The 24307-nt window shown below is 38.4% G+C and overlaps 1 protein-coding gene across 8 annotated transcripts in view; it reads right to left on the bottom strand.

The window, feature by feature from the left end:
• The window catches only part of LOC139949598 (uncharacterized), a 100580-nt gene extending 79689 nt beyond the window's left edge, over positions 1-20891 (bottom strand). For 7 of the 8 annotated variants that reach the window (XM_071948010.1, XM_071948015.1, XM_071948017.1 and 4 more), the window contains exons 1-2: positions 20805-20891; positions 6322-6431 (exon numbers count right to left, since the gene is read on the bottom strand). The gene's annotated coding sequence lies outside the window, so the exon portion shown is untranslated. The remainder of the gene's footprint in view (positions 1-6321; positions 6432-20804) is intronic. The other variant, XM_071948011.1, reaches the window with a different exon arrangement.
• Between the last annotated feature and the right edge of the window lie 3416 nt (positions 20892-24307).

Below are 24307 nucleotides of genomic sequence, written 5' to 3'. Positions count from 1 at the left end.
TGAATTGTTTTCACAGGAATTGGGACAAAACTGAGTATTGTTGCTTTTAAACATGACTTAGGTGTATGGGTAAACAAAACTAAGTGCAGTCTCAACACCTACTTCTACCCATATGAAGGTAGAAATGTTCTACCAGACACTACCAAGTCTCACGCATTAGGCGTGAGGTGAGACTCGCGCATACAAGGTCTGTCTCATGCTCGCACATGCCGCAACCATTTATTACTCACGCACTGGGGCCAGACTTGGAAAAAATAACAAATAGTGTATGATAAATAAACAATCAACAATTTCCACCGTAGACGAAATGCCAGACTTTTTCCCAACTTATGTTTTAAAACAAAATGGTATACATGTAAGAACCAGAACACATAAATAAAATTTTACTGATATCTCCGTGGTTTGAGACTCATGATTTTGTGATCCACGGCATGCGTAACCAACAGTCGGTAGATATTGACAATGCATTGCCATATCGCACACGTGTGTACAAAAAACGCAATCTGCAAAATTTGCACAATCTTCAGATTGCACACAGTTTTTCAGAATCATCAACTTGAGCTGCCACAAACAGAGTGCATATTTGCAGATTGTGCGTGGTTTTGCTCTCTCAGCAGATTCAGCTGACAACACGGCAATTCGGCAGAGCACAAAACAGGCATTGCGCACAGGTTTGTCCGAATTCGTTTTGCAAATTCGTTCAATGCACTCAACGAGCGCAGACTCAACACAATAGGCAGAAACAGTGAGCGGGACGGTTTTGGACATCATTTTAGCAGGAAATTTATCTTTTGTGGGGGAAAAAATCTGACACAATCGTACCTGTACATTAACCAGCAACTTCTCATGTGTACCTCATGTGTGTTTGAAGAATACTGACGTTTATGATGCATTTCATGAAACACCTTTTTTGTCAAAAAAAAGAAGAAGATTTTTTTCTTTTTTCTTTTTTCGGGCGGCGGTTCCACTTTTATCAGAGAAAAAAATGAATATATTTTTTTTTTAGGGGGTGGGAGGGGCTTTGAAAAATCTCATGCATAGCTGGCCTCTGATTCTGAACTTGGCATCTCTGCATCTACATGTACATGTACTAAGCACAGTTTGTTCTGTAGTTAGTAGGTTCAAAGCAGCTTAGCTGAAATCTAGAGGCCAGGTGAAATGACATATTAAATACTAACACTAGGCTTGCACAGGATGCAGTCTAATTTAAATATTACTGTACACCTAGCAAGGTTAGTAATAGTAGTCTGGTAGTTAGCAGGTTCAAAGCAGCTTAGCGGAAATCTAGAAGCCAGATATAATGACTGTCACTAAATAGGAAGATATTTTACTCACACAGGGTACAGTCTAATTTAAATATTACTGCACACTCTAGTAGTTAGCAGGTTCAAAATCAGCTCAGCTGAAATCTAAGATCCAGGTGCATTAACTTTCCCTGAATAGGAAGGTATTATTATCCCACCTCCCTAAAGCAGGACTTGGTCCTGAGCTATTGTGGCAGACATTCCTCAGGATTACCAGACTAGACTAAATAGGACTCCAAGACACCGCAGGATTTGCATACATGGAGACTGGATAATAGGGGAGGCAGAGATACCTGGATGCTGCAAGGTCTTTTCACGGAGATAGAGGTAACTGACCTCTTCAAAAGTGATGTTGTTGATCATTAGCTTGCCTTTAGTAGCCAGGGTTTTGTGGGACGAGCGAGCGGATGAATAGCACCTCACTCAAACTCTGGTGTATATAACAGCCCAATGCTCTCGCTCCTCTCTTGTACATAGTTAATTCCTATGTTCTTATTTATTATTTTCTTTAAAGCCATTAAACACTTTCGGTAAACAGTATTGTCCAAGTCCCACACTTCGTGTATCACAACTTATATATAAAATAACAATCCTGTGGAAATTTAGGCTCAATCGGACATCGGAGTCGGGAGAAAATAACGGGAAAACCCACTCCTGTTTTCGCGCGTTTCGCCGTGTCATGACATGTGTTTATAACAAATCCGTAATTCTCGTTAACGAGAATTTATATTGTTTTACCGTTTTCTCAAAAAGTAAAGCATTTCATGGACTAATATTTCAAGAGAAGTCTTTCACCATTACCTTCTGTAAACCCTGTAAATTATTTGTAAATCTGTGAACTTTTTTTTTTTTTTCTGTACCGAAAGGGTCCAATGGCTTTAAGATTATATTGATTCTGTACAATTTAATGCGCTGTAGATTTTGTGCACTGTTTAGTTCTCACAAATCTTTTTTTTTTTCAACAAGAGTATGGAATAAACATACTATTGAATTAAATTGAATTGAATTGAAAAAGTGCACAACGTTTTACTTTTCTTTTATTTCACACCTTCATCTGTCGTCACTAACACACCAGGGCCCAATTTCATGGCTCTGTAAGCACAGAATCGACACTTACGGAAGCAGGGAATTTTGTGCTTGTGGCAAGCGTATTTCACGGGTTAGCGGCGAATTTGGGTTTCTGCGCATTCGTACTCCACGTTACTAGGCATTCTATGCTTACAAGGCTAGCGCAGAAATTCAGCGCTTGCACGTAAGCGGGGAATCGCGATCGTAAGCGCAGAATTCGGCGGTAAGCAGAGCCATAAAATTGGGCCCAGTCCATCCCAGTTAAGCTTCCTACATGAGCTGTATTTTAAAGGGATTGTTTTACACAAGATTTAAAACGGGTGTTTCTGTTCAGCAGAGTGTGGGTTCGAGTCCCAGTCGTGACACTTGTCACCTTTAGCAAGATACTTTAAACCATTATTGCTGCATCCTTCAGATGGGACATAATGGAACCGAGTGCACTTATCGTAAAGAGAAGGGGCTCCCTTTAAAAACCATTAATGGTTAATACATTTTTGCTAAAATAATTTTCTTCTCACAGAGACGGAAAATATTTTTGTGACATTGTTTACTCATTTCTCAAAACCTACAGCACATCAGCAAGTAATATTTTAAGGGAAGCTTTCTACATACATACATGTACCACCATTATCTTTAAACCATGTACGTGTAATGTAAATCTGTGGACATTATGTAGACATTGTGTTTTGAGTCCTACAAAAACTACCCAAGCTTTTGATCTCAACTCTTTGTGAAATTGATTCCATGAAAAAGCCCTTAGCAAAACAAAAATGGCCTTGCCCTCTCAAAGATGAAATTCCAGGCCTGAGCATGAAAACAAGTCCAGCATATAAATCACAGTGTTGCAATTGGACTAGTTCACTGCACAAATTCCTCAAACGACAATATTTGACAAGATTTTTACAAGAACAAAACTTGTTGTCTTTTGACACAAGGTACATATCTTGTAAAATTTTACAACCGCGCTACAATTAGGCAGGGGACACTTACCTAATTGCTCTCGTGTGAAAAGGGCTAAAGTTTACCCATGTTTGTAAGAGAGCTGTGTCAGTGTGGCATGTGTGTTTTTCTATACCTCGCTGAGATTTTAAATCCCTGACCGACAAAGCCACCACCAGTATACATGTAATAGGAGGGAGGACTCACCGTGTCCCCCATGTCAGCTCTAGGTGTATTGTGGTCAGGCAGGGTTTGTTGTCTGTCCTTCACTTATTCTTCTTCGCCACACAAGAGATTTGCTGACATTTTTTTTATTAACAGGATTAACAATGGCATAGCATTAATACCCATTATGGTTTACTCAGCAAAGGTACAAAAAAAATGGTATTGCATTTGTGAGCTTTGAATTCGGTTTTATGGATGCATCTTATCGTGGCCAAGCCCTGCGAACGTGACTGGCACTCTTTGGCAAACCCAACAACAGTCAGGGCCAGTCGTGCTATATTTGTTGTAAATAAGGAGACATTCGTACACCTGTATACATTGACTAGTGTTAAAGGGAGTGGACACTATTGGAAATTACTCAAAATAAATATAAGCATAAAAACCTTATTTGGTAACAAGAAATGGGGAGCTGTTGATAGTAAAATACATTGTGAGAAACGGCTCCCTCTGAAGTAACGTAGTTTTTGAGAAAGAAAGTAAATTTCCACAAATTTGATTTAGAGACCTCAGAATTAAATATGAGTTCTCGAAATCAAGCATCTGAAAGCACACAACTTCGTGTGACAAGGGTGCTTTTTCTTTCATTATTATCTCGCAACTTTGACGACCAATTGAGCTCAAATTTTCACAGGTTTGTTATTTTATGCACATATTGATGATACACCAAGTGAGAAGGCTGGTCTTTGACAATTACCAATAGTGTCCAGTGTCTTTCACTTAATAAACCACAGCAACTAAATGTAAACACCCTTTCCAATAGGGGCCTTTGTAGCTGATCAGGGCTAGATTCTAGATTTCACAAAGAGTTCACAAAGATTTCAAAAAGAATCAAAGTGGCCATTCACAATTACGCTCGGTTAATGTACTTGCGAATTTGTGAGGTCAAAATTCGTTTGGCATGCCCATTCGCAGGAAGTACGTACATATGAATCAGACTTTAAAAGTCACCAATATAATATTTTTCTTCTCTTATTTGTGGGTGGGTGGGTCAAAAGAAATAACTAAACTTAGAAGTTCAATTTGATCTTTAAAAAAACAGTTAGAATTAACAAACGAAAAAGGAAAAACTACCAGCCAGCCGAGACCTTTAATTTCATTTCTTCGAAACCATCATCGAATTAAAAATTGACTCTTTTTATTGACAGTGTGAAGCTCGGTGTACTTTCTGCGAATGCAAAGCGAATTTTGGTGGCGCAATAATCGGAACGCGCTGTTTTTCCAATTGTGACGCAAGACAATTCTGCTTTGCACGAAGTATTCGAATGATGTATGACCTGGGCTTTTCTTAACAGATCTTCTTTTTATTTTTTTGTCAAAAACACAGACCAGGGCACTCCATCATTTCAGCCCTGAGACAGGTAGCTGACAATCAACTCCCTTCATCAAGCCTGGCCTTGGGCCATACCAGTTCCTATGGTCTTCCTCTTGGGAAGCTCCTGTTAAAACTTCACACCATCTTAAAGAGACGTGTTGCCTTGGATCGGGAGAGTTTGTCCATGAAAAGCATTTGAAACCGTTAGTTATGAAATGCAACGGTTAGAAAGATGTTTTAAAAGTAGAATGTAACAATCCACACAAATATGCTTCAAAATTGCATGGTTTTCCTTTTACTGTACGTCGGAACGAACACTATAAGGCAATTTGTGGAGTCAAGTTTTTGACTTCACAAAATGGCCGACCGTTTAAGTTTGCAAAGTAAACGGAAAAACATGCAATTTCAACGCATATTTTTTTGTATCGTTATATTCTACTTTTAAAATATCTTTCTCACCATGAATTTCATAACAAATGCATCTTATAGACCACTCGCCCGATCCAAGGCAACATGTCCCTTTAAGATTGCCTGTCTGCAGGCACCTGCTCATGAACACTTAGCTAATTTGCCATGTCCATATTTTAATGGGTTGTTTTTTAGTGCAGCAATCTCAGGATAATTACACCATTTAACAGTTAAATCCCTTGAGGTTTGGTCTTGTTATCGATACTCATTCCTCTCATTCTTGTTTTTTTTTTTCTTTTTCGAAATGGCAGTAACTTGAACGGGGAATTTTCATCTTTATTCGAACCCTTGTTGCAGAGATCAGGGAGACTGGGATAAAGTTATAAAATTGTTGTAGGTGTTGTTTGTTTATTCGTCTATTGTAAAGCTATTGTTTTGTTTCGTATGTATGAAATAATATACCTCAAATTTGGGCTCAAATGGTCATCAAAGTTGAAAGAAAACAGTGAAAGAAGAAACACCATTGTTGTATAGAATTGTGTGCTTTTCAGATGGACCAGGAAAGGTTCAAGCTCGAATCCTCTCTCAACTCGATAAATAAATGAATCTGAAGAACACTGCCTTTAATTCCCTTCTTGAAAAGAGAAACAATGTCCTTTTCAAGTCTCTTTTTTGCCGGTTACAGTTCTCAGGAAAATGTATTCACTAAGAAGCCGTGTGAACTGATTGTTCCTACCGATTGGACACAATTCCTTTTAGAATTGTCGCAAGAATTTGACACATAGTTCTCTTCGGACTCCTTTCATTTCTCTAAACTCTCTTCAAGTCCTACTTAATAGTCTTTATAAGAAGCACTTTATAGTCTTTATACAAAGCAAAAAAAGGGGAAAAAATTATTTGATTTATTTTCCCACACTCACTCAGATCTGTATAGAGAACAAAGACAAAAGGAAGAAGAAAAAAAAGAGCAAAAAAGGGGGAAAAACGAAAAGAAAGGGGAACTGCAGCACTGCTTTCCAACATTTCCCTCCCTCCGAAATAAAAGATGAACAAGGAAGGACTTACCAGGCGGGTATAAGATCTCAGAGTTGACGTCAATAGCATCTCATTTGCATAATTACAACACTACTTGTCCGTTCTCCTGAGCCGAAATGCAAGGACGCAATCAGCAAGATCTGCATATATAAAAGAGAGTATTGACAAAAAAAGGTTACATTTTTACTTTTTTATTTCTGTCATTTGCGTGACACTAGCACTTTGTTAGGCCAAATAAAAAACGTTGATCGTCCCCGCCTGCATCCTCTTTTGGGGCCGCTTCCTATTTTTTACCATTATTTTTCGATTTTTGTATAAAGAAAAATTAACAAAAAAGATTATTATTATTATTTTTGTTTAAAGCCATTGGACCCTTTCGGTACAGAAAAAAAAAAAAAAAGTTCACAGATTTACAAATAATTTACAGGGTTTACAGAAGGTAATGGTAATAGACTTCTCTTGAAATATTAGTCCATGAAATGCTTTACTTTTTGAGAAAACGGTAAAACAATATAAATTCTCGTTAACGAGAATTACGGATTTGTTATAAACACATGTCATGACACGGCGAAACGCACGAAAACAGGAGTGGGTTTTTCCGTTATTTTCTCCCGACTCCGATGTCCGATTGAGCCTAAATTTCCACAGGATTGTTATTTTATATATAAGTTGTGATACACGAAGTGTGGGACTTGGACAACACTGTTTACCGAAAGTGTATAATGGCTTTAAATTGATCTTTTCAAAAGGACTGGCCTAAGAGCTTTTCCCGAATCTAACTTGATGCTCACGAACATGTGTAACCGTCTGTTTCTACCACAAATGTGTTTTGTGTAATCCGACCCTGTTTATGTGTTAACACAGGTCCTCATGCAACAAATAGGTATAACATAAGTTTGCTATGGGTTCAAACTAAAGAATTGGTGGCCTGTTTGATTTGAAATACTAAGCGGCCATCTTCAAAAAAATTATAAAAAATAATAAATAAAAAGGCCCTCATCCTCCTCTTTTTCCAAAGAAACGGACGATCAACTGGTCGAGTTGGTCCTTGCAAAACATTTTGTAATAAAAGTTTGTTATAAAATAGGTATGGTTAGAAAGATGTTGTAAAAGTAGAATACAATGATCTACACAAATATGCCTCGAAATTGCGTGGTTTTCTTTATACCTCGTCGACTAACAAGGTCGGTCATTTACGGAAGTCAAATTTTTGACTCCCGTTTAATGGCTGAACGTGTTTGTTCGCAGAGTAACATGAAAACCACACAATTTTGAGGCAAATTTGTGTGGATCATTGTACTCTACTTTTAAAACATCTTTCTAACCATATGCATTTCATAACAAAAGGTTTTCAAACGCTTTTTATAGACGAAATTGTACGATCCAAGGCAACGTGTTCCTTTAATGTTGAAGTACTAAGTATTGTGTAGGGTGAGGCAGAGTACACTCAGCAATCAGCATAAAGAACTTCGAACTGTCAGACCAGAACAGCTTTTTAACATTAAAGAGTATGTATTTTTTGATAAAGAATGGTCTTTTTAAAGGATCATTACAGAATTGGTTTTTGCTAACAAAACAGTTGCTGGCAGTGTAAGCGCTTTATGTAATCCATCATATACATAAACTGACAAACATGTTGAAGATTGATCGACCATCTGGGTCACGAGAGAATAGTGAAAAACCGAATACAAATTTTGCATTGCATCGATGCCAAAACAAAAATGAATAAAACGCTCACTGAGCGATAAACTCCAAACGCGAAATTAGATTATTTATTTCTCATCAAATATGACATTTTAGACAGGGATATTTCAAGGGATGTTTTCTACTGTCATCCTCATTAGACCAAGTTAGTTTTATGTAAAAATGTGATCTTCACGATTTTTGTTTCTTACCAATTCTGTAGCATTCCTTTTAGGGCACTTGACAGTGGTAATTGTCAAAGACCAGTATTCTCACTTTGTGTATCCCAACATGCATAACATAACAAAAACATGTACATGTAGGTGAAAATTGCAAGAGAATAATGCAAGAAAAAAACCCTTGTTGCACAAATTTGTGTGCCTTCAGGTGCACAATAAAAGATATATCAGCTGAAGTATTTTATCATTTTTTGCGTCAGGAACTACCTCTTTCTCAAAAACTATGTTGCACTTCAGACTCAGACGAGCCGTCTCGCACAATGTTTTATACCATCAACAGCTCTCCATTGCTAATATCAAGTAAGTTTTAATGATAGAAACAGCTATTTTGAGTAAAAATTTACAAGTAGTGTCCAGTTCCTTTAATATGTCTCTTTACTCATAATGGAAACTTCACAGTTTTTTTGTTTGTTTTTTTTTACGACAAAAAAAAAAAAAAAAAAAATACAATCACAAGAATCATTTTAGGAGGAGGAGGGGGGGGGGGGGGGGGTGGCTACACAGCTGAGTAGTTTTCACATCCGCAAGTCAACTTTTTATTTTCATGTTGTCTGTTTTCAGTTTAGCACATCCAGTGACAATTAATAATGACTGAGGCAGGTCAGTGGGATAGAAGACAATTTCCTTTCTCATATTGTTGACGTACATCCATTTCCATGCTAGGCTCCCTTATGGAAATACAAATTAAAGGCCCCTTCACATGGTACAAGAATCAATTTCTGCTCTGGCAATCAGCGATAACAAACTGTGTATATGAACTGATTTATGATGCGAAAGCGAAGTTGCATTGAAATAGAGCTCTGCTTTCAGTGCTATTTTGCAAACTTCTACCACAGTTGCTCCAAAACCTGTAGAACGCACTGCCATCTTTTTTCAGGGGTGTCAGTTTGCTGGGGTATTTCAACATGTTCAAGGCTCAATTAAAAGACTCGCTTTTTCACAGAGACGCTTGACCATTATTGTAGCATCCTTCGGATGTGATGTAAAGAAGTGTTGTGTAATGCAATAAAATGTATCAAACCCCTTTCATGGTAGCATCAAGAAGGCGTGTAAGGTTCCAAGAAAACTTGAACTTGAAGGCAGAACAAATTCTGTGCCCATACAAAAAAAGCTTAGTAACTGATCAACATCCAGAAAAAAGGTCAAAAGACCACACACTGAAGCCTTGACAGTCCAGTACATTGCACTGTGAGTCAAGTTAATGTTATTTTGTTCAACTTCCACAAAGTCAGGTTTTTCTGAAGAGTTTCGTACATTATTTTCAAACATTTTGTTTCTATGTTTTCTTTTAAGTTTCTAGAACTTTGATCTTTAGTTTTACCTCATCAGTTGTTAACCAGCACAGATAAGGCTTGAATTTTGTACACAGCAACATAGGCCGAAGCCAGTGTTTTTAATGTCGGGCCACTGAACTTTCAACTATAGATAAATCCAGCAGTATTTATACATGTTGAGTTTTTATGCTAACAATTATTTTTAATAATTCACAAACAAGAAAATTCATGATTCGAAGTACACTGACATTAAAGGAACATTACACAATTGGTTTTGCTAGCAAACAAGTTGCTGGCAGTGTAAGCACTTTATGTAATACACACATAAACTGACAAACCTGTAGAAGTTCGAGATTGATCGGCCATCTGGATCATGAGAGAATAGTGAAGAACCAATTAAAAATTTTGCAATGCATCTATGCCAAAACAGAAATGAATATAACGCTTTCTCATAAAATATGACATTTCAGACGGAAATATTTTAAGGGATGTTTTCTACTCTTATCATCACTAGACCGTGTTATGTTTTATGTAAACATGTGATCTTCATGATTTTTGTTTCTTTCCGATTCTGTAACAATCTTTTAAACAGGAGAGGCAAATATACCTTTGGTTTTGGGAACTGTTTGATTGTTTTAATCCTAGGTAAATGTACATGTAGGCCTGCATGTATGCGTAGATCATAAAACCAACTTGTGAACATTTCATTTTTTTCGTTCGCCAAAAAATCCGGAGTGGTTATGTTCATGCAGGAAGAATAATCCCAAATAGAAATATAAAATTTAGCATCTCAGATTCAAATTTTATTATTTGTATAAATTCACATAAATCACTTTATTTAGACGAGAAATGTTTTTAAAAACTTTGTATGATATTGAAAGCTGCTCCATGCTTTACACCAAATCATTGAATTGGATGGGAATTGCGCACCATCAACAGGGCACTGACCAATTGGAGTTTAAAGACCTTTCTCATTCATGCAGAGCACCTACAGGCCTAGACCATTATAAACACATGTAGGCAGGCCTGTGGTCGATTTCACAAAGCAATAAAATTCATCCCAAGACAAATTGTCAGTACTACCATGGCGATTTGTATTGTGGTATCACACTTTACTTAGCAACTGCGATTGATTTGCAGTTAAAATCAATCTTAGCTCTTTGTGAAAGATACATCTTCAGGGAGCCAATGAAGGTAATTGCCTCCATGCCCCCTGGTTGTTGCCTTGGTGCCATTGAAATGCTCTGATAGTAGAAATTTAGAAATTTCCTCATAGGGTGCCCTTTACAAAGGAGAATTTATGTCCTGTGCCCTTGCCAATAAAAAAAAACAAAAACGAAGCAACCAGACCTTTGTAGGCATACATTGTTTGTACACGGTTGTACAAAAGTAACCATGTACATTTAATAATCCTCAATAAAAGCAAAAACAGAACAACCAATTGCTCACCCCAAGCAAACAACAAACAAACAAAAACAAAAACAAAAACCCCCCCCCCCCCCCCAAAAAAAAAACAAAAACAAAAAAAACAAACAAAGGGAAGTGAATTTTGTATTGTACCAAGCAAACAAAACGCACACAAACTTGCTGGTAGTTCTTGTTAGCACACATGTTCGCACGATAGAAGCTTTGTACTTTTTTAGGAAAAATGTTTGCCCAGGGCCAGTTTTTCGAATGGTTGTTTGTTATATTCAGGTTTCAAATCAGCTGTGCTTTATTGTATTCATAAATTGTACTGTATTTACAATCCAACTAAATTCATAAATGCTTTCTATAATTGCATTTAGAAAAAGATAAATTAATAAACAAAATAATGAACAAATACAAATTATGTAAAAAAAAATTGCTTTTATAAAAAAAGAAAATTAAAGGCAGTGGATACTATTATAATTGGTAATAATAACTAATAACTCAAAATAATTATTATCATAACACCTTTCTTGATTACGAGTAATGGGGAGAGGTTGATAGTATAAAACATTGTGAGAAACAGCTAGCTCCCTCTGAAGTGACGAAGTTTTCGAGAAAGAAGTAGTTTTCCACGAATTTGATTTCGAGGCATCAGATTTAGAATTTGAGGTCTTGAAATCAAGCATCTGAAAGTACACAACTCTTCTGTGTGTGACAAGGGTGTTTTTTTCTTTCATTATTATTATCTCCCAACTTCGGCGACCGATTGAGCTCAAATGTATAACATAATACGTAGTGTCGGTTAAACTACACTTTTCAAACTATTCAATCACAGTTTGTCCGTTTTTTCCCCCAAGGCAAAAAGAAAAATCTGAAATCAGACTTGAGCAGAAAAAATATCATGCTGGTACGCAAATTAAAATGAGGAGAAATATCAATGTGAAAGTTGATAAATATTTAGATTTTTTCTGACACTTAAAAAGGAGCCACGGTCACTCTTAAAAAAGTTGTCCTTTCCTCCGGACCCATTAGCAAAAAAAAAAAAGGAAGTAAAAAATAAAGAATGGATAAAAACATCCTGGAGAAGCAGTCCCGTTACAAATTAAACACAGCAATTATTAGAGCTTCGTTGTCAATGTCATTTGCACTTAATGTGACAGCGTGTGAAACATACACAAGGCCTCTCATGGCCGACTGCCTCACAACATTGCCCCGTACAAATTTAAAGGGAGGTTTTTTTTTTGACGAGAGATGCTTCTGCGACAGCAAGTCGTTTTCAGCACTTGTAGCGCACATCCCAAGTACAGTCGTAAACACTGAGGGACGACCGTCCTCAAAGCCAACGCACACGCAGATGACGCAAATGTCATCAATACCGTCGCAGAACCATCAGTCGTCGAAAGACGAAATCTCTCTAATGTCACAGCGCGACAGATAGAGTATTTTTTTTAAATCTTGCATTCCGAGCGAGTTTGTGTGCGTTAGTTACTCACAAGGCACATCCTGGCTACCTATCCAGTCATTGTAAGTCATCGGACGGGGTGGAAATATTACCGATCTTCTTCCTGTTGATGTAGAGCTATGTGTTGAAATAATGAAAGCTATACTATCTATCCAGGCTTGCTCTTAAGGTTGTTAAGTAGCCGAGCGGGCTAATAAACTTTGGGTCAACTTTCCACCAAGAAGTTTAAGTAGCCCTGAGTTTTAAGGGAAGGTACACCTTTGGTAATTGTCAAAGACCAGTATTCTCACTTGGTGTATCCCAACATTAGCATAAAATAACAAACCTGTGAACATTTGAACTCAATTGGTCATCGGAGTTGCGGGAATGAACACCCTTGTTGGACGAACTTGTGTGCTCTCAGATAGGAATAAAAGACTTCTAGCTAATATTTTAGTGAGAAGTTACCTCTCTCTCAAAATAATGCTAATTCAGAGGGAGCCGTTTCTCAGAAAGTGTTTTAAACTATCAACAGCTCTCCAATGCTCATTACCAAGTCAGTTTTTAAGTTAATATTTGTTTTGAGTAATTACCAAACATGTAAACATGTCATAAATGTGTCTTTCTGATGCATTAATGGTAGCAATCACAACCCGTATATTAAATAGAAAGTTAAACTCATTGACTGTAACTTTCTGTCACTCAAACACTCAAAAATAAATTAACGTAATAAAAAGAAAAAATGAAGATATTCAAATCTGAGAAGAAGAAATATGAGCACTTTTAAAAAGTGGGCTACGCACTTTCTAGTGCCCAAAGGGCATGTTGAGAGGTGGTGTTTACTAGCCCATAGCAGTTTTTACAAGACAATGTTTGCTGGGCTTGTGGACAGTGGACACTATTGGTAATACTCAAAATGATTATTAATTAGCATAAAAACGTACTTGGTAACGAGTAATGGGGAGAGGTTGATGGTATCAAACATTGTGAGTAACGGCTTCCTCTAAAGTGATGTAGTTTTCGAGAAAGAAGTAATTTTCCACGAATTTGATTTCAAGACCTCAAGTTTAGAATTTGAGGTCTCGAAATCAAGATTCTGAAAGCACACAACTTCGTGTGACAAGTGTGTTTTTTTCTTTCATTATTATCTCGCAAATTCGACGACCGATTGAGCTCAAATTTTCACAGGTTTGTTATTTTATGCATATGTTGAGATACACGAAGTGAGAAGACTGGTCTCTAATAATTACCAATAGTGTCCAGTGTCTTTAAGGGCAAAACCAGCTATCCATGACAACGCACCCCCTTCCCATGTAGTAGTGTCAATCCATTGTATGTCTCAGAGCATAACCTGAACATGATGCATCTGTGCTTACCAAACCACAACCAAACCTAGCCACAGCTGTGTCAAATTTGCAGTATTTTTGCAGGCCCTCCCATTACCTGTTCATCCTCTGTCAAGAACAGTTACATGGACTCACTATGTAATCCAAACCCACCGTAGGATATTACACGGAAATCCTCCATTCAATGCAATCAATGTGTAAGAATGTTCAATGCACAAACCCCATAGCATCAGACGCCCCAGGGGTCTGTTTTGGGTCAGGGAGCCTGACCTTAAACAGGGACCATCTTTGATTGAGGGAGTTCTTGACTTGAGGGAAAATATAGTGAAGTCTGATTATCCAGGCTACTGTTTTGGGTGTCAAATATAGATACAAGTATTGGTATGAACTTAGGCTTTACATAATACATGTTTTTTAAAGGGGAAATTTATGTATCTCAACCAACCTGTGGAAATGTCCTTAAATAATGTGGTCATTAAAGAAACAAGTTGCCTTGGATCGGTCGAGTTGGCCTTTGAAAAGCATTTTTAACCGTTTCCTATGAAATACATAAATGATTAGAAAGATATTTTAAAAGTAGAATATAATGGTCCACACAAGAATCACTCAAAATTGCATGAAGACGAGCAGAGTATACTGTTCGAAACGTCGAGACCCAACCGGCTCTTTTCAGAGATGGATGTACCCGCAAGTTTACTATTTATTTATAGTTTCTTCTTAAATGCATGTTTTTTGTTTTACCTCGTCGACGAGCACTGTCGGCCATTTATGGTTAACCCCCATAAATGGCCGACCGTGTTAGTTCGCAAAGTAAAAGGAAAACGACGCAATTTCGAGGCAAATGTGTGTGGATCATTGTATTCTACTTTCAAAACATCTTTCTTTTTGTAACCTAGTCCACTGGGCTAGTAAACTGTGCATCTTACTCCCCCAAAGGAAGAAGTTTTGGTTCCCTAGATTTTAAATGTATCAAACAACTTAGGGTTTTGATACCTTTTGTTCATGTAGATCAAGTTTTTGGTCATGAAATGAATCCCTACTCACTGTGAATGCGTGCAATTCATCTTCACTAGTCGTCACCCTTCCTGAGAGAGGGTTTGTTACGTCTTTTAATGCCCGAATTTTGCAAATAAAATGAGATAAAACCACCTTGTAAAACCTAAGGTATTAATGTTTAAAGTTCGGCATGCCTGTCATAAATAATGAGCAATTTTCATCACCGTGTGTGAGCGCCCGTCTGCAATTTTATCTATTTTACACAACATATAAGTCCCAGCTACATGTAGGGTATCAGGCACGAATTGTGGCCAATAAACAAATTTGTCATGTGGTTCCAAATACAAGACAATCCTGAGCCCTGGATTCCGAAAAACTGATCAGGTTTAAAGGCACTGGACACCTTCGGTAATTGTCATAGACCAGTCACTTCCCACTTGGTGTATCTCAACATATTTATATGCACAAAATAACAAACTTGTGAAAATTTGAACTCAATTGGTCGTCGAAGTTGCGAGATAATAATGGAAGAAAAAACACCCTTGCTAGAACAATTATTTTGAGCAACTACCATGAGTGCCCAGTGCCTTTGAACATGTTGAATGGGCATCGTCGGCAAGGCCATAATCATTTTGCAAAAGGGCCTTCAATTAGAAAATCTTGAAGTCAATAAGAAACTTTTGAAGGGCACCAAGGCCAAGGCCAACAGCAATGGAGGCCATGGCCTGCGTGACCTGTTTGTAATTCCAGGGGTCGATTTCACGAAGCGCTACGAGGCGTCTACCTCAAGTTACGATGTATACGCGTCGTAAACTTACGACGTGCTCCCCCATCGATTTCACGAAACTTACGATGCATTCTAGTTGTCGCAAATTCCTTGACAACGAGCTAAGGTACATCGTAACTTACGACCACCCAAAGGGTCGTCTTAACTCACGTTGCTCTAGTCTCAAATGGCGTTAATGCTGCTTCTAGACATAGAAGCCGGGCGGGCATTATGCCGAGAAAGGTTATTTTGTGACCGAAGATGCCCACTTGATACATTAACGGACGATGAAATTTACAGGCGCTATCGCTTTACACGAAATGGAATTGTTGGTTTATTGGAAAGGGTTGAATTAGAACACGACACAAAAGGTAAATTTAAATTAATAAGCATCGATGAAATGTTTAATTTGTTACTTATTACATGAACAATTTTAATTTATTTCTGTAAACTTACACAAGTACATGTACTCGACAAAACGCCAGTGATTAAAATCCCTTCAGCAGTAAAAGCAAACTGTCTAGCGCCACTCAAAAAACATGAAAAAACATAAACAAACATGGGGGCGTTCACGCAGTGTCTTGCACATTTTGCGCATCTACGCCATTTCTTTCTCCTCTCTTCGTCTCTTGTTAAACGGCTGTTTCGTTATTACACCGCGTATTTGACATAAAATAGCCGTAGTGCAAAAAGGTCATCCTCGTTCTAAAACTTCGTTTTATATAAAGGACATTTTCAATGCGTTGCGATGTGTCGTCGGTACGACGCGTTTCGTGAAATCGTTTATGCAGTACGTCGAAGCTACGATGCATCGCAGAGCCGCGATGCATCGTAAACCATACGATGCATCGTAAGTTAAGAAGAGCTTAGTGAAATCGACCCCAGGCCTGCATAAATAAAGTAGGAGGCATCAACAAGATAGGTTTTAGTGGAGGTTAAGACGGGGGACCAAGGACTGGTTGGTAAATTATTGCACCAAAAACTGTATGTCGTTGACACAACACCTGTACATGCTTTTTACTGCGGCCGTTAGAAAGCCCTGCTAAAAAGTGTGATCAGATGGAGGAGAGTTGAATTGATGAAATTCAACCCACATTGCCGCGATTGGAGTCCAGAAAATAAATATAATTCTCAAAGCCTGGCTTTAATATGAGTTACAAGAGCCTGATGTCTATATTTCCCTCCCCCTCTCTCTCTCTTGCTACATGTATGTAAGTAGAGAGCTCTTACTAGATTAATTGTCTGGGAGAATAGGAAAGTGCGATGTACAGTATGCAGTGTACGGTACATGGCAGCTGTCATTACGAGCATGGGCTTACACGAACCATGAACTAAACAAGACTTAGTGTACAAGTACATCAAGTATGCTGCTAGTGCTATGGCAATTTGTAACATTGCAAAGTAACATATATGGTAGGCCTGTAGGAAACATGTTCCATCATGGAGATGAAAATAACATTTTCTCCAGAAGGCGAGCATACTGAATGAAACGTCGAGTTGAAACCAACGGTTCTTTTCAGAACCACCCCAACTCATTGGAGACAGTCATTACATGGTGTTACCGCAAACCTTTCCATACAATTTTCTCTACAACCGTTTGCACTATGATGTGCATTTTTGCCTTTAAGTTTTCTGGAACCGCTAGATTGTTTTTTAATCTGAAGTGTAATAAAACTAACCTGTGGAAATTTAATTAACAATATGAGTGTTCATTTTTCAAGGTAAAGAAATCCCCAAATAGCGGCAGATTTGCACTCACACAGACCCCCACCACATACCTATTTGTTTTCGCTGTCCCATGACATCATGTTTTAAATCAAGTTTAAAATTTTGCTCTGAAAAAGTGTATGGTTTAACATAATAAAATGTGAGATCAGAGAAGGTAGGCCCTATTGTTACAAGTACAATTTAAATATTTATGTAAACCAGTTTCTCTTCAGGCAATGGCCTTCATCAGCAAGCACAGGATACCAGGGTACGTAATAGAGCTGGACTTACTCATTGAATGAAAACAATTACCACTCTATTTGTTTTCCTGGGTAGACAAAAACTAGGACAGTCTGGGTCTTCAGTAAAACTTAAACAATACTCTATTGTCAGATTGGAGGTTAAAGTTTAGCATTGCATTCAATCTCAAATTTATCAACTAGAATATTTTGTTTTATGTTTTTTTAACGGTGATAAAACCACTTTTCACAAAATCTAGTCCTGGAATTATACAAGGAGGACATAGCCTTTGTTACCCTGTTTTTGGTTCGTCCACGTTTCAGAAAGTGTGTGCTTGTAGGTGATTTTGGGGGTGAACACCCATTACTGTGGTCATCAGAAACGAACTACTGTACAAGATGAACCTCTACATTAGCTAAATCCAAAGATTATATATTTACCTTATGAATTACGGTTTAATTTCCCAGCTGACTGATATTATAATTGTTTTTTCTTTTAGAAGTTTAAACTACCGAGTACCAACAATTACCATTGAGACCCCTGCACTCAATATTGGACCAATCCGCGCAAAATAGTAGGCCCTAATCCGCGTTAAAAAGGTTTAAGTCACCTGGAAGTGGTATTCTGTCAAAACAAAGCTATTGTCACTAAAATATGTGTTTTGATGAGTGGAATATGAATAAACAATTAACTAAGGTTTAAAAAAATAAGTTTCCATGTTATTTACAAATGTGAAAATAAGCCCGACCCGAGAGGCCGCTGTTCGTGACGTCAATTACTAACGTCAATCGAGGCGCGATGAATCACATGCAGTACCAACACAAGACAGTGACGCTTGGCGCAAGCTAAAAACATGCCCTCACAGTTGAAACAATACCTGATTTTTTTCACATAAAGGCAAATGCTCCCATAGGTTCATTACGTCTTTCAGGTACCTTCTTCAACTTCCCCACTAGCTGGCAAAATTGTTGGGATGGCAAAATTGTTGGGATGGCGTCATGTTTTAGAAAAGAACTTTTCTCTTCATGTCAAGATGTGTAGTGTATTCCGGACTCTCAAAGCTTGACAGCTCGAAGTGTTTGCTGCACAGCGCTGGAAAAGTCTGCCTCGATTGACGTCACAAAAGGGGTAGGTGGAGTCATCCCCCACACAAGTTTATAACATATAAATCCTTAAAAACAATTACTAAAAAAACATACTATAATGTTTGAACTCAAACAAAATTCTATTTCCAGGTGACTTTAAACATAATTGCACAAAAATCGAAAATTTTCACATTTCAGTGTTGCAAGTTGTTAACTAGTGCAAGCATTTCTGTTATTTGAGTGCATTTTTACTTGGCGATTAACTTTGGATGAGGGCGCTATGCAAAGATTCTGAAGTTTTTAGCTTTTCAAAATTTCCTGTCCTTATTTGGACGCCAGACATTCGCTGATGTTTTTGAGGTGAAAAAAAAGTACATTTGATGTCAATCTTTTTTTTTTTTAAGTGAAACAATTTGTTTTTATGTAAACAGGATCTACACACTGATACTTCAATGCACTGAAGACAACATTTCAAATTTAAAGATTTTTTTTTTTAAATAGTCGCACTTTTTACAGGAATGGTCAGCGAAAAAATGTCCAGTCGGAAAAAAAAAAAAAAAAAATTCCACATCTCATTCTCAGCTGACCAGATTGGTGAGGGATTCTTGGCTATCAATTCATTGCATAAAAGTTGTCTAAAGATGACATATTCAGAACAAAAAGTAGTGATTTTTCTGGTACCACGGAACTAGAGTCCTGCGGTAATATGAAGCTTGACTTTAATCTCTAAACTAAACCATGAAGCAATGAAGATAAAAATTTTGAGCTACTACTATTACTAACCTCGTATAGAATCCTCTAATCTGATTGGTTAAAAATGTAGTCATTGAAATAGCTGGGACCCCATTTCTTTATCAATAAGACGTCATAGTTAAAGGAACACGTTGCCTTGGATCGGACGAGTTGGTCAAAACAAAAGCGTTTGTAACCGTTTTTTATAAAATGCATATGGTTGGAAAGATGTTTTAAAAGTAGAATACAATGATCCACACAAGTTTGCCGCGAAATTGCGTTGTTTTCCTTCTACTGTGCGAACTAACATGGTCGGCCATTTATGGGAGTCAAAATTTTGACCCCCATAAATGGCCGACGTGTTAGTCGACAAGGTAAAAGGAAAACCACGCAATTTCGAGGCATGTTTGTGTGGATCATTGTATTCTACTTTTACAACATCTTTCTACCCATATGCATTTTATAAAAAACGGTTACAAACGCTTTTCAAAAACCAACTCGACCGATCCAAGGCAACGTGTTCCTTTAACTATGCACGGGGCATAGCAATCGACTGTGCTCGCCCTGAAAATAACGGTCGCAAATAGGTCGCTCATGTGTACTGTATGTACGTCTAGCGCTCCGTGTCACGACGCAAACTGTGACCTTTCTTCGCAGAGGACCTTTCACCATAGTCAGGGTTGTTGATAAGCAGAATCTTTGTTCTGCATATAAAATAACTATTGACTGCTATGAGGGGCACAGTTAAAATTATAGGCCCTCGGTGATGTCAAAACCATGATTAGGCCCGAACTGAAGGGCAAAGGACATCACCTTGGGCCTAACTGTGCCACAGTCAATCTTTCTATACTTGCTACAACTTTACAATACCTGTGGTATTGTGTATTTTCCTCATGTTTGATTGAGCCCTCAGACTGCACAATGTGGATACTTCCTTGAAAAAGTTGAAGGCTTGAATCCTGCCACCATTTTTTCACTCATTTTTACAAAAGTGAATAACTGGTTTTAAAGTTTTAAATTAGTTTAGATACTAATGTATTTCAATGGTACGAATGAAAAGTGGTGGCAGGATACAGAAACTTTTCCCTTGAATTGAATAAAATTAGGGGAATGCAAGAGTCAATAATGTTATAACAACAGAGCAGAGCCTCACAGAACCAGAGAGGTTCCAATTTTTAACTTAAAAAATGCAATGGGAATGGCTCAGTTTTTCCGTTGATTTTGAAGTTAAAACTTCAAATTTTAATTTATCATTCAGACAACAAGAAAGCAAACGACTACACTAGCATTTCAAATTCATTTAATGTAGACACGCACAGCACACAACAGTCAATAAAACTTGAATAGCTGCGCTCGAAATGTCAAATTAATGGTCAATAGCTACAGCGAGTTCACAGACGTCACGCATACCACCTCGATCATCCCTCCATGCACGCTCGCCACACAAATTCTTCGGTACATATTTTGACTCAAATTTGCTTATTTATACCCAACTAATAATCAACATACTTAACCAGAAGCTCACTCAACAACTCACACACTAGCACCACATTGGAATTGCTAAGTTCATCCTAGAAAATGGAGACTCACTCACCTTAATTCTTGAAGAAAGAGGAACATTTCGTCAGTGATTCCTAACCAGCCGAAACTGCTCGCAGACCAGTCACAGCCGCCATCTTGGAAAGTGTTGTTTGTGCGGCGGCGAGAGTTGAGAGTATGTAAATCCTCTAAATTCAACGGCTGTTTCACGTAGCAACGCACATTCAACACAAAAAATACCCCAAATATGCCTCATGCTACTTCCTACGATCTGAATTAAACACAACTTAATTTTAAATCTATGGAAATGTTTATGTGGGTGTTTTTTCCAACTTTTAACTTGATGTTTATTGCAAAGGCATTGACACTTATCGTGCTTTTATGTAAACAGGTGACCTTGATGAAAAAGAAAACAATTATGACAACAACATTGCGGATGATCTGGCATGCAAATGCAATGAAAAGAAATTAATGCGAACTTTAATGCAAAATTAATGCACACTGTAGGCCAAACCATAGAGTAAGGACAACCATCAGACCATAGAGGAAGGACTTTGTCATTCATCGTGACTTCAGTGCAATTGGCCGGAGTGGGGGTGGGTGGAGGGGGGGGGGGGGCTGACTGGACCCCCGCCATCTCTTCGACTAGACACACTTACATACATGTATATTGCTAAAAATAACTGTTAATAGCATACCAACGACGAGCATGCAGTTTGTGAGAAACGTATAGTACGGCTCGATCCCGCTGAAGGAAGGACTCTCACTGACCTTTAGTTGTTTTGGAAGTAATTTTTTTCACCAGACCTTAAAGTTTGTGTGCAGCAATGTTTTTAAGTTTCAATTTGCTTGCAACTTCAATAACAAATTCAGTTTCAAATGTTCACAGATTCGTTATTAATTATGTAGGGATCCACCAAGAGTTACCCAAAGTGTACAATGCCTTTAAACAAGTGGATGATAATTTTTTTCTCTTCATTTTGCTCTCCAGCCGTATCCACTCATCTATATGCTCCACAATCCAACAGTAATATAAAGGAAAGTACACCATTAATTGTCCAATACGTTTACTTTTATTTTGTTCTCAAAAAATAAATAATTTGAAATAAATTTGAAACTATTAATTTTGTTAAGATTGTTGAAAACATCTCTCTAATGCTCCATCGTCAAGAAAGTACAATTTTTCTTCAGTGCTTACTTTTATTTAGTTTAAAAGTTCTCAGAAATAATTCGAAAAGTTTTTCAAGGAAAACATTTCCCAAGTTCTCATTATACAAAAGCTACAACGTTTGTGGGCGTTTGTTAGCAACACCAGAAATACTTCAACTCCGCCCGCAGAATCGACCCATACACCTTTCCCGGTCCATCCCTTTCATGTCTTCTGTTTGTACCGACACCCAAATAGTTCACACTACAGGCAGAACATGGAAAAATGAAGGCCTAGGGCGGAATGACACCACCACTGTACCGTACACCACCAATCAAATTTTCTCTGAATGGCAAGCAGTTGTTGGAAATACAAGATCAAGAGAGGGCGCTATGCACCTTTCCTTCACCACAGACAGAAGTTCTTCAGTAGCCTGAACATCGAACGTCACACTTCGCGAGGCTCGTGAATAACGTCAGAGACTGGCCTCCAGCCGTCGATATCAATTCATTTCACATAGAGATACGTAGTCAAATACATTACGTGCAAGTACATTAGCCTTAAGAAATCCCGCGGTCCGGGATATGTTTCTATGGATGGAGGTACACATCCTACTGTTTGGTTTGTCCATGAAAGGTAGAATTCCATGGTTTATGTCAGAGCGGCACCCAAATCACCCCGACCAATCAAAGCATGGAAAACTCATGTCACTGCACGATTATCCAATGATATCATTGCAATGGAAACACTGGATTTGAGTAGCAAGTAGCCTACCTGTATTTATCATTGCGCATGTGATAATTTTAAACGCTACGGCTCTTAGGTGATTGACACAGTAGATTCACTCATTGTTTCACTCAAGAAGGTTTGTAATAATATTTTGTTTTAAAGTTAGTTGTTGAACAATGAGGCAATGACTTGTCCAAGTCCCGCTGCCGGTGTGTGGCAGGAGATTCCGCCCCCCCCCCCGGCAATTCGGTCCCCCATGCGACAACTGTGTACATTTTTGTTGTATAGCGCCCTCTTTTGAATCATCCTCCTCAAGCCCACGTTAATGATGACCGAATCTCCGGTGGACAAAATTCCCTGTGGGACACCGGTCATAGCCCTTTTTATATTGGAACGTTTAACCGGCTTCGTCCACTCATAATTCGGTGATTCAAATCGCTCAAAGATTGACAAAGTGCACGGTATCATAGAGCTGTTCCTTGCTCTATGATGGTATTGTGTGGTGTTGTCCTCCTTGCGACAAGGGCTCTCAGTAATCTTGTAAGTGCGTACGTGTCAGTAGTCTTGGTCCCAAGACGTTCGCAACATGGATTATTTCCATGCCGATCGCTACAATGCAATGGGCAGCGCCGTATCGCCTGCTAGCTTTGCGTTTTAAAGTCTACCTCGCTAGGGCAGTGCGCCGTATATCACCTGTTTTACGCAAGTCAATTCTTTGACCCATTTCCACGAAACGCCATTTCGACTACAACTAGATCGCATGATGCGTCGGCTTTTCCCCAACACTGGAGGACGCGCTGATCTAGCCGTAGCTGTAGCAGAAGTCGCCGTTTCGGACACGGTCTAAAGTAAAACGAAATGAAATCTGTCGGTTTATCACGTTACGTTACGTTTCGTTATGACTATGAGAAAGTGACGTCTTGGGCCGAGACTATACGTACTTCACGTTTAAGGTATACTTCCAAGCTTACATAGACTTGTTGACAAGTCGTTACTACCGCTGTGAAATAGTCCAGTTGTGGCTTTGCTCTCGCGAGATCACTGCTCTGTAGTCGTAAGAGCAGTAGTCTCGCGGGGCCAGCAGTTTCGCGAGAATTACGCGGGAATCGTGGGGAGATTCGGAACGGAGTCGGAACGCTATCACCGCGACATACATTTAACGACTTGTCCACAAGTCTAAAGCTTACAAGGCTAGCACAGAAATTCGGTTTTGCCCTGCAATATTTGGCCCGAACAGCACAGACCTTGACACTCTGAAAAGGCCGAATCGTGCATAACAAAACAAACAGTGCGTTCACTGTGTGTGTATCGTTCACCTTGTAGCCTTCCTTCCATTGTTAGTCGCTACATTGTCAACACCAACCTTGATAAATGACACACCATTATTAAACCAGTCCGACCATAAAACAAACTTGTGTTAACTGCAAACTAAACAAATCTCGTCAGACGTTTAACTTTTGTTCTTCAACTCTTTCTACACCTAAGCACGCTGACTAATTTCTCCTTTGCACGCTTTGACTTTATTGCAACGTGATGTGATTCCCCTCAAGTTCCAGTCTAACATCATCAATCCGAAACTCTTCGGTTTTACGTGACGCTGTGGAAATTGGCACGGGGAAACTTTAAGGTGAGAAAATATGATGGATCATTGAGTTATTAAAAATTTGTATACAAAATGCTTA

The sequence above is a fragment of the Asterias amurensis genome, chromosome 17 (genome assembly GCF_032118995.1).
Source record: "Asterias amurensis chromosome 17, ASM3211899v1".
Taxonomy (NCBI): domain Eukaryota; kingdom Metazoa; phylum Echinodermata; class Asteroidea; order Forcipulatida; family Asteriidae; genus Asterias; species Asterias amurensis.
Note: the sequence above shows the minus strand (reverse complement) of the source record. Positions and strands in the feature narration are given on the sequence as shown.